This window comes from Nomia melanderi, unplaced genomic scaffold, assembly GCF_051020985.1.
Source record: "Nomia melanderi isolate GNS246 unplaced genomic scaffold, iyNomMela1 scaffold0064, whole genome shotgun sequence".
Lineage (NCBI taxonomy): Eukaryota > Metazoa > Arthropoda > Insecta > Hymenoptera > Halictidae > Nomia > Nomia melanderi.
Window position 1 is genome coordinate 320,001 of NW_027475179.1, and position 10,000 is coordinate 330,000.

Genomic DNA, 10,000 nt, shown 5'->3' on the forward strand with positions numbered 1-10,000 from the left:
TCTCTCTAACTCACGCGTCCACCATGCAGGCTTCATCATGCTTCCTGATTTTAACACTTTCATACGCCTATCATTCACAACGTAGATCCATGACATCAGACACTCTAATAATTCACTCGCACTCGCATTCTCACTAACATTCATACCATCTAAAGCTACGCACTCTTTCAATTCACTCATGTATCCATCCCAGTCGACCCCTCTACTGGACCACCTCCTTCCGACACGCACAGCATTCTCACTCGCATTCGCACACCTTATTCTCACATTTATGACGTTATGATCACTCACACACCAATCACTCTTTATTTCCCATTCAAACTGACACCTGGCCCATCCATCATTCACCAGAGTGACATCGATGTCACTCTGTCCATGCACACCCGCAAACGTAAACCATTCACTCGGCTCATTCAAAACATGCATTCCATTTCCAATTATCCATCCTTCAAGCATCTCTCCACGCAGCACATTCTCACGTGAATGCAGGTCGCCCTTGCTATGCCACAAGGGCGACACTGCATTCGCATCCATTCCAACCAACAACCTCTTTCCCCTCGTTCTCTCACGCACACACTCCAGGTACGCGAGGTACGGCCCAAGGTCATGGCCGTACCTGCAATACACAGACACAACAAACGCTTCGCCGAAATCCCCCTTTACCCATACGCACACACCACACTCATTCGTACATTCTCTCACACACATCGATTCCAATCGCTCTCCATTCACGACCACGGCGGCCTTTTTGTGGCCCACCTCAGTCACATAAACATTCATACAAGCAGGCAAACCTTTGACACATCCATCCACTGCCACATACGGCTCCTGTATGATGGCCACATTCACACGTTTCTCACACATCAACACACCCAAGTCACACATTACTGCATACGCTCTCTGACAGTTACACTGGATCGTGTTCAATTCACATTCAGCCATTATTCCATACATATCCTCATTCGCTCACGCTCAACCATTCGCACATACTCGGGACACTCCAGGGACGTCACCGAGTGGTCGCTCTTGTTGCCCTTAACTTTGCAGTTTCTGCAACACACATTCTTACTACATGCACTCTTTAAGTGTCCATTCTCTCCACATTTTTGACAGCACGCATCCTTCTCCTTGCACTCCTTGGCCATATGACCAAACGCGCAACATTTATGGCATCTCAGGACGTTTACAAACTCTCGCAACTTACACGCACGCCATCCAATATACATACGTCCCTCATTCATCAACACATTGTACATTCTCACACTCAACTCAAACACAACATTCCCAATACTCGCATCCTTTTTATTCGTCCTACTCACTACACGCACACGCTCACGAAACTCTTTCTCATTCACACATTCCTTTAAATTTTTAACATACAATTCACTCAACAATTCCTCACTCGGTATTTCCACAGGCACATCATAAACAATTACTTTAGGTCCAATCTTTCTCGGTTCATCCACTCTCATACCGATAGATTCAAACTTCTTACATTCACGCATCTGTTTCATTTCACTCTCGCTCACCGTCTCGACGGCTATACCTCCATTCCTAGTTTTCCTCACAGCTTTCACTCTTACATTCAATGATTTACTCACCTCTTTCATCACGCGTTCTTTCACTTCCTCACTGCTCATTTTCACACTCTCATCCCTCGGCTTGATCACCACAGCATACTTCTTTTCAGGCACTCTTACCACAGGCACATTCACACCGGTTTTAACAGGCACACTCTTCTTTATTCCAGCCATACTTGCATACGTTCTTTCATTCACACAGACATTCTGGACGGGTACATTCACATTCACACTTTTGCATTCATCCAGTCGCCCTTTCAATCTCTCATTCTCGCATAACAGACGCACCAGACATTCTTCATACTCGCTAGCACACCCAAGCACACTCTCAATCACACTCTTACTCACTTTACTAGATTCAGCAAACAGACACTTTCTCAATTTCTCACTGATCGCACGCATCTTGACACATTCATCCTTCTCCGCTGTTACATCCTCTCTCACAATCGTACACACACTCGCACTCAAGTCACGCTTTCCAGACAAATTACCACTCATACCTTTTTCACTATCACAATCACTCATACTTTCACATTCACTCACATCTTCATCATTCATACGTCTCTTTTTCGAGCTCGCACTCGAGTCTCGACTCTCACTCCTTCGCCTCAAGCTTACACTACGGCTTCTTGAGGTCGAAGCATCTACAGAACTAGAGGTGCTAGCTCTGCTAGCCCTCTCTACTTCTTTCACCTCCTTCTCCTTCTCCACCTTCTTCCTTCCTCCTTTACCTTTCCCTTTCCCCTCCCCAGCCCCGATTATTGTTTTTAGGTTTATTTTCTTCTCCATACTGTTCCCACGAAAAGGGTCGTCTTGAGGTCACCCCCCGGCTTACGCCCTAACCGAGGGGAAGGCTCTTACTCTTGGGGGGCGCCAGGTGCCCCAAGGGTGGCCGCTAGGGACCGGTGCACCCACCGGCCACGTATCCACAGTGTTAGTGCAAGGCGGATACGCGCCCTTCGCCGCGCGCCATAGCTTGAGCAAGGGATTTATTATAGAGGTTTATCTCCTCGCGGCCCAGCCGGTTAAGGCAAGACCCCCGGCCGGTCTGTCGCGCGTACCACCGGGACAGAGGGTTATTAGGCCCCCTGGCCCGGTGGGTCGTTGCTAACGACAGCCGGTTACGGTATGCGAGTGCTCGGGAACCCCGGGAGCGCAAAATCCCGAACCGCCATCTACCGGCGGCCCCTGGGGGGAGTAGATAGGGACAGAGGAAACCCTAGATTATTCTCCAAGTTCCTGCCGCGAAGGCTTACCAAGGAGAGCCCCCATGGGCGTGGGACTGAGATTAAGCTCAGTCAGCTGAGGCCGAAGCCTTACCAGCGTTGCTTCCCGGGGATGACGAGTCCCATGGAAGTAGACTGTTGGTAGCGCCGAGTTACCTTTCCAAAAACTCTACCAGATTTCCTGTCTGGTCCAGGAGCAGGTGGGACGCTGCTCACGCGCCGAGACCCTCGAAAGGTCTCTGCCCAGCATGTAGGCTGCAACCACTGCCACTACGAATCCAACACCAATTGCACCGGCCGAGAGGACCCGGGGACAAGCACCCATGGTCACTCTCTGTGAGGGGACAAGGGGACTAGGCACCCTTCGTACGCCCTCATGGGCAACCGGAGCGCCCGTAGTACCAATCCAATCGCAGGTCTATTGGTAGGACCTGTTCGGCTTCTTACATACATGAATAAGCTGTGCCTGCCATATCAAGGTGTCTCGTCCACACCAAGGGTTGGTTAGACCCTAGCTAAGGAGCCCGGGGGCGCCACTCCCCGAACCGTGATCGCCACACGGCCCCTGGGGCAAGTAGATAGGGACATTACAGTCAAGTTGTTTTACGTCCGATATATACCCAGAGGGTTTCCCCGGACGGCCCCCATGGGCGCGGGATTGGGATACGCCCAATCAGCGAGACTCCGCAAACCGCGAAGACTACCAGTGGCGTCCCAGGGCTGTAGGACCCTGAGACAGACAACTGGTGGTGCCGGGTGACTTTCCACACCCTACCGGCTTAGCAGGCCGGTGCGCGAGCTGTTGGGACGCAGCTCCCCCGCCGGGACCCTGGAAAAAGGGGTCCCTAGCCAGCATTTGGCTTTCAACCACTGCCCCCGCGAGTCCAAACCCATGACCGGACCGGGCCGAAGCCCGGCGGGCGAACCGGTCCCCGCGGTACCAGTCTTAAGGTCTACTGGTGGGACCTTTTCGACAGGGTAAACCCCGTCTCCCGTATTTAGGATTCCTACAATCCAGGCCTCGGTGTGGCCAGCGCTTCGGGTACGTGGAGACGCTACTCTCCAATGGATCCGACAGGAATCGGCTGACGACGGTGCCCGGTAAGAGCCTGACACCGCAGCCTTTTCCCCTGTCGGGGTTCCACCCTGCGTCCCCGTACGGGACACCTAAAACTAAAAACATTAATCATTCACACGATTCACATTCATTCGTCTTCGCTCAAACATACGATTCACAGTCACACAGAAACATTTATACGCAGCCTCGTCAACAAGCACACCACTCACATCCACACTCCCATCTTCACGCACAATCACACCACAAGCATTGAGACTACGTATATCCACATACAACTCGCATTCAACCAAAACATGCTTCCAATCTTCATTCGCTCTTCCACACGCACACAAAGGACTATCACACAAACCACGCTCAAATAAATACGCATTCATACTACCGTGTCCAGTGAGGACGAAACACACATTCACACCAGGATCAAACGTTCCATTCATACACGCGAACCTAACATTCTTAATAAATTCATACGTCACCCGTCCATTCATGCTCGCATCCCATCTTCTCTGCCATTCATCATATAACCTTTCATCCAAAATTTTTACACATTCAGCCGATGTCTTCCCATTCAACTCTTCGTCATTCACACACTCATTCATACCCACACTCAATCCACGCTTCCATTTCCATACAATCACTCGCCGCCGGCACTGCAGGTCCCATGGGATTGCTCCCATCAGGACCTGCATTGCCTCCGTCGAAACGGTCCTACACACACGCACACATGCATACAAAACCACACGCTGACATCGCTCCAACAACTTTCTCCCATAATCATACCGCAACACACCGTACCATACACTCGCACCATACAACACGCACGCTTCAAACATACCTTTATACAAAACACGCACTGCATTCCGACGCATACCCCATTCACACCGTAACACACGCCTCATTTGCCCAACAACATTCATAATCTTAGCCCTTACATTCTCCAGATGCACTCTAAAATTCATTCGCTCCGTCATCCATACACCGAGGTACCTCACACATTCAACATATTTCACACACTTATCATTCACACGTACATTCGGGCACCTAGTCCTGGCTAAGGATCCTTTCAACAACATACATACCGTTTTACTTACAGACACACTCACACCCACTTTCGCTCCCCATTCACTCACAATTCTCATCCATTCAGTACCCTTTCGCTCCAGTTCCATTCGATTACGTCCCTCAACAATCAGCAACAAATCATCAGCATACGCAACGCATTTACTCCCACATTCACTCAGTGTCCACAGGAGCTCGTCCATCATGAGGTTCCAAATGAATGGACCGCAGATGGACCCCTGTGGACACCCACGCTCAACCTTTTTCCATACAATACCATTCGCTCCTTCCATACACACCATGCGATCCTTAAAATAATCCATCCATAACCCAATTTCATTACATCCAACCACATTCAACCTCTCAATCACACGCTTCCACTCTAAATTGTCAAACGCTCCCTGAAAGTCAACAAACACACCCAGCACATACTTACACTCACTCATTTCCACGTACTCTTTGACTTTCAGCCACGCACTCTCGGTGGACTGACCCCGTCTAAACCCATGCTGGGCATCATTCATACTCACATTCATACTACACATAAGACGATTAACCATCATTCGTTCCAACACTTTGCCCAGCACGGGCAACAAGCAGATCGGTCTATAAGATCTGGGGTCAGTACGCACCTTATCGGGGGATTTCAGTAACACAATCACTCTCGACTTTTTCCATTCACTCGGGAAAGAGTTTGTTTTCAAACACACATCATACAGTCTTATCATCCACTCCGGAATCGCACGCCAAACACGCTTAACAATCTCACCACTCATACCATCGAGGCCAGGTGCTTTCCGCACTTTCACCTTTCTCACCGCATCCTCAATCTCACTTCTTTCAAATCCACAGTCACTCGCTCGTCCATCCGTCACACCGCTCAGTTCACACGCATCACCCATACTCGAGGCCGGGAAATGGGTGTCCAGCAAAGCACACGCACTCTGCTCCCACGTATCCGTCATTCTTCCATTCACATTCAAAGTACTCAATCGCTCATTACCTTTCTTACCTCTGCATACCTTATAAACAGCACCCCATGGGTCCAAGTTGCTACATTTACTCACGAATTGTTGCCAATTCTTCTCTTTCATTCTACAAATCTCTCTCTTATATTCACGCAAACATGTCTTATATTCATCCACAATCACACTCACATTTTCTCCTCTTTTTCTCATTCTCTGAAATTTCTTTCGTACCTTCCTTACACGCTTCTTCATTCGCTCAAGTCCACTCGTCCACCATACAGACTTTCTCGCATTAACACTCTTAATCTCTTTCAACCTCCTTTCATTCGCAACTTGAACCCATGACATGACACACTCGACCAATTCATCAGCATTCGCATCTTCCTTCACATTCACACCATTCACACTTGCATACTCTTTCAATTCGCTCACATAACCATCCCAGTCGACTCCTTTGCTGGACCACCTACGCCCGGCCACTGAAACATTTTCACATTCACTCACATAACTCACTCTTACATTTATGACATTGTGGTCACTCACACCCCATTCGCTCTTTACTTCCCATTCAAACTCGCACCTGGCCCACGCATCATTCACCAGAGTGACATCGATGTCACTCTGTCCATGCACACCCGCAAACGTAAACCACTCACTCGGCTCATTCAACACACGCATTCCATTTCCAATTATCCAATCCTCAATCATTTCTCCACGCATCACATTCTCTCTAGAATGCAGGTCGCCCTTGCTAAACCACAAGGGCGACACTGCATTCGCATCCATTCCCACCAACAACCTCTTTCCCCTCACACGCACACGCACACGCTCAAGATACTCCAGGTACGGTCCAATCTCTTGGCCGTACCTGCAGTAAACAGACACCACGTACACCTCACCGAAATCCCCCTTGATCCACACACACACCCCATGCTCGTCAGTTAACTCTCTGACGCACAAGGATTCCAATCGCACATCATTCACAACTATGGCGGCCTTTTTCAGGCCCGCATCAGACACATACACATTCATTCCTGAAGGTAAACCCTTCACACAACCATCCACGGCAACATACGGCTCTTGCAGTATGGCCACACTCACTCGTTTCTCATTCATCAAAACACCCATGTCACACATAACCGCATACGCACGCTGACAATTACACTGGATCGCATTTAATACACACACAGACATTAATCAGCACTTATTCTCGCACGCTCTCGCTCGGCCATCCTTACATACTCCGGGCACTCTAGTGACGTAACCGAATGGTCACTCTTATTACCCTTAATCTTACAGTTACGACAACACTCACTCCTTTTGCACGCACTCCGCATATGCCCATACTCACCACACTTCTGACATACACTCTCTTTCTCACGACATTCCTTAGCCATGTGCCCGAATGCACAGCATTTGTGGCACCTCAGGACACTCACAAACTCTTTTATTTTGCAGGCACGCCAACCAACATACACACGACCAGCACACATCAACTTATTCCACATGCATACACTTAACTCTAAAATCACGTTCCCAACATTCGCATCTTTCTTATTGGTCCGATTGACCACACGCGCTCTCTCTTTAAATTCACTTTCACTCACACATTCACGCAAATTCTTATTGTACACTTCATTCATCAACACATCATTCGTCATCTCACACGGTACATCGAACACAATCACTTTCGCTCCAATCTTTTTAGGCTCATTCACACACATACCTATTTCAGCAAACTTTTTACATTCTCTCATCTTTTTCATTTCACTCGCACTGACCGTTTCGACGGCGATCCCTCCGTTCCGCGTCTTCCTAACGGCTTTCACTCTAACATTCAAGCTTCCACTCACCTCTTTCATCACACGCTCTTTCACTTGCTCACTTGTCATCTTCACACTCTCATCTTTGGGTTTAATAACCACAGCATACCTTTTTTCACACGCACGCAACATCGGCTCATTCATTCGTACAGTCTTCGCGCTCACATTCGCATTCATTCCAGTCACACTAGCATACGATTTACCACTCATACTCTGGACGGGTGCAGATTCACGCTTAACACACTCATCCAGTCTTCCTTTTAATCGCTCATTCTCACACAACAATCGAATCAAACACTCTTCATATTCACTCGCACAATTCAGGATACACTCAGACACACCCTTATTCACTCTATTCGCCTCACTAAACACAGTTTTCCTCAGACGTTCACCAATCTCACGCATTCTCGACAGTTCATTCCGCTCAACATCATTCACTCTTCCATCACTCTCTCTCACTACAGTACACACACTCGCACTTAATCCAGCACTCACACCTAACTCACCACGCTCACACTCAACATTCACACTTTCACAATCACTCATAGAAACCTCACTCACTTCACCCTCGTCAGTCCTCGGTTTCTTCCCTTTTGAATCCTCGCTACTGTCCCGGCTGTCTCTCCGCCGACGGACACTAACGCTCCTACTACGAGAAGTGCTAGGAGCAGCCATTGGACGGCTGACCCTAGCCTCCTCCTCCTTCTCCTCCTTCTTCCTCCTCACACCCTCCTTACCATTTCCTTTATCCCCCCCAGTCCCAATGTTTGTTTTTGTGTTTGTTTTACGAGAACTCATATTTCATCCCACGAGAGGGGTCGATCTAAGTGTCGCCACGTGGGGTGACGCCCATTCCCACGTGGAAGGCTGCATACCGCGGGATGCGCCTGGTGTCCCGCGGGGGGCCGCTAGAGACCGGTGCACCCACCGGCCACGTATCCACAGTGTTAGTGCAAGGCGGATACGCGCCCTTCGCCGCGCGCCATAGCTTGAGCAAGGGATTTATTATAGAGGTTTATCTCCTCGCGGCCCAGCCGGTTAAGGCAAGACCCCCGGCCGGTCTGTCGCGCGTACCACCGGGACAGAGGGTTATTAGGCCCCCTGGCCCGGTGGGTCGTTGCTAACGACAGCCGGTTACGGTATGCGAGTGCTCGGGAACCCCGGGAGCGCAAAATCCCGAACCGCCATCTACCGGCGGCCCCTGGGGGAAGTAGATAGGGACAGAGGGAACCCTAGATTATTCTCCTAGTACCTGCCGTGAAGGCCTACCTAGGAGAGCCCCCATGGGCGTGGGACTGAGATTAAGCTCAGTCAGCTGAGGCCGAAGCCTTACCAGCGTTGCTTCCCGGGGATGACGAGTCCCATGGAAGTAGACTGTTGGTAGCGCCGAGTTACCTTTCCAAAAACTCTACCAGATTTCCTGTCTGGTCCAGGAGCAGGTGGGACGCTGCTCACGCGCCGAGACCCTCGAAAGGTCTCTGCCCAGCATGTAGGCTGCAACCACTGCCACTACGAATCCAACACCAATTGCACCGGCCGAGAGGACCCGGGGACAAGCACCCATGGTCACTCTCTGTGAGGGGACAAGGGGACTAGGCACCCTTCGTACGCCCTCATGGGCAACCGGAGCGCCCGTAGTACCAATCCAATCGCAGGTCTATTGGTAGGACCTGTTCGGCTTCTTACATACATGAATAAGCTGTGCCTGCCATATCAAGGTGTCTCGTCCACACCAAGGGTTGGTTAGACCCTAGCTAAGGAGCCCGGGGGCGCCACTCCCCGAACCGTGATCGCCACACGGCCCCTGGGGCAAAGTAGATAGGGACAGAGGGAACCCTAGATTATTCTCCTAGTACCTGCCGTGAAGGCCTACCTAGGAGAGCCCCCATGGGCGTGGGACTGAGATTAAGCTCAGTCAGCTGAGGCCGAAGCCTTACCAGCGTTGCTTCCCGGGGATGACGAGTCCCATGGAAGTAGACTGTTGGTAGCGCCGAGTTACCTTTCCAAAAACTCTACCAGATTTCCTGTCTGGTCCAGGAGCAGGTGGGACGCTGCTCACGCGCCGAGACCCTCGAAAGGTCTCTGCCCAGCATGTAGGCTGCAACCACTGCCACTACGAATCCAACACCAATTGCACCGGCCGAGAGGACCCGGGGACAAGCACCCATGGTCACTCTCTGTGAGGGGACAAGGGGACTAGGCACCCTTCGTACGCCCTCATGGGCAACCGGAGCGCCCGTAGTACCAATCCAATCGCAGGTCTATTGGT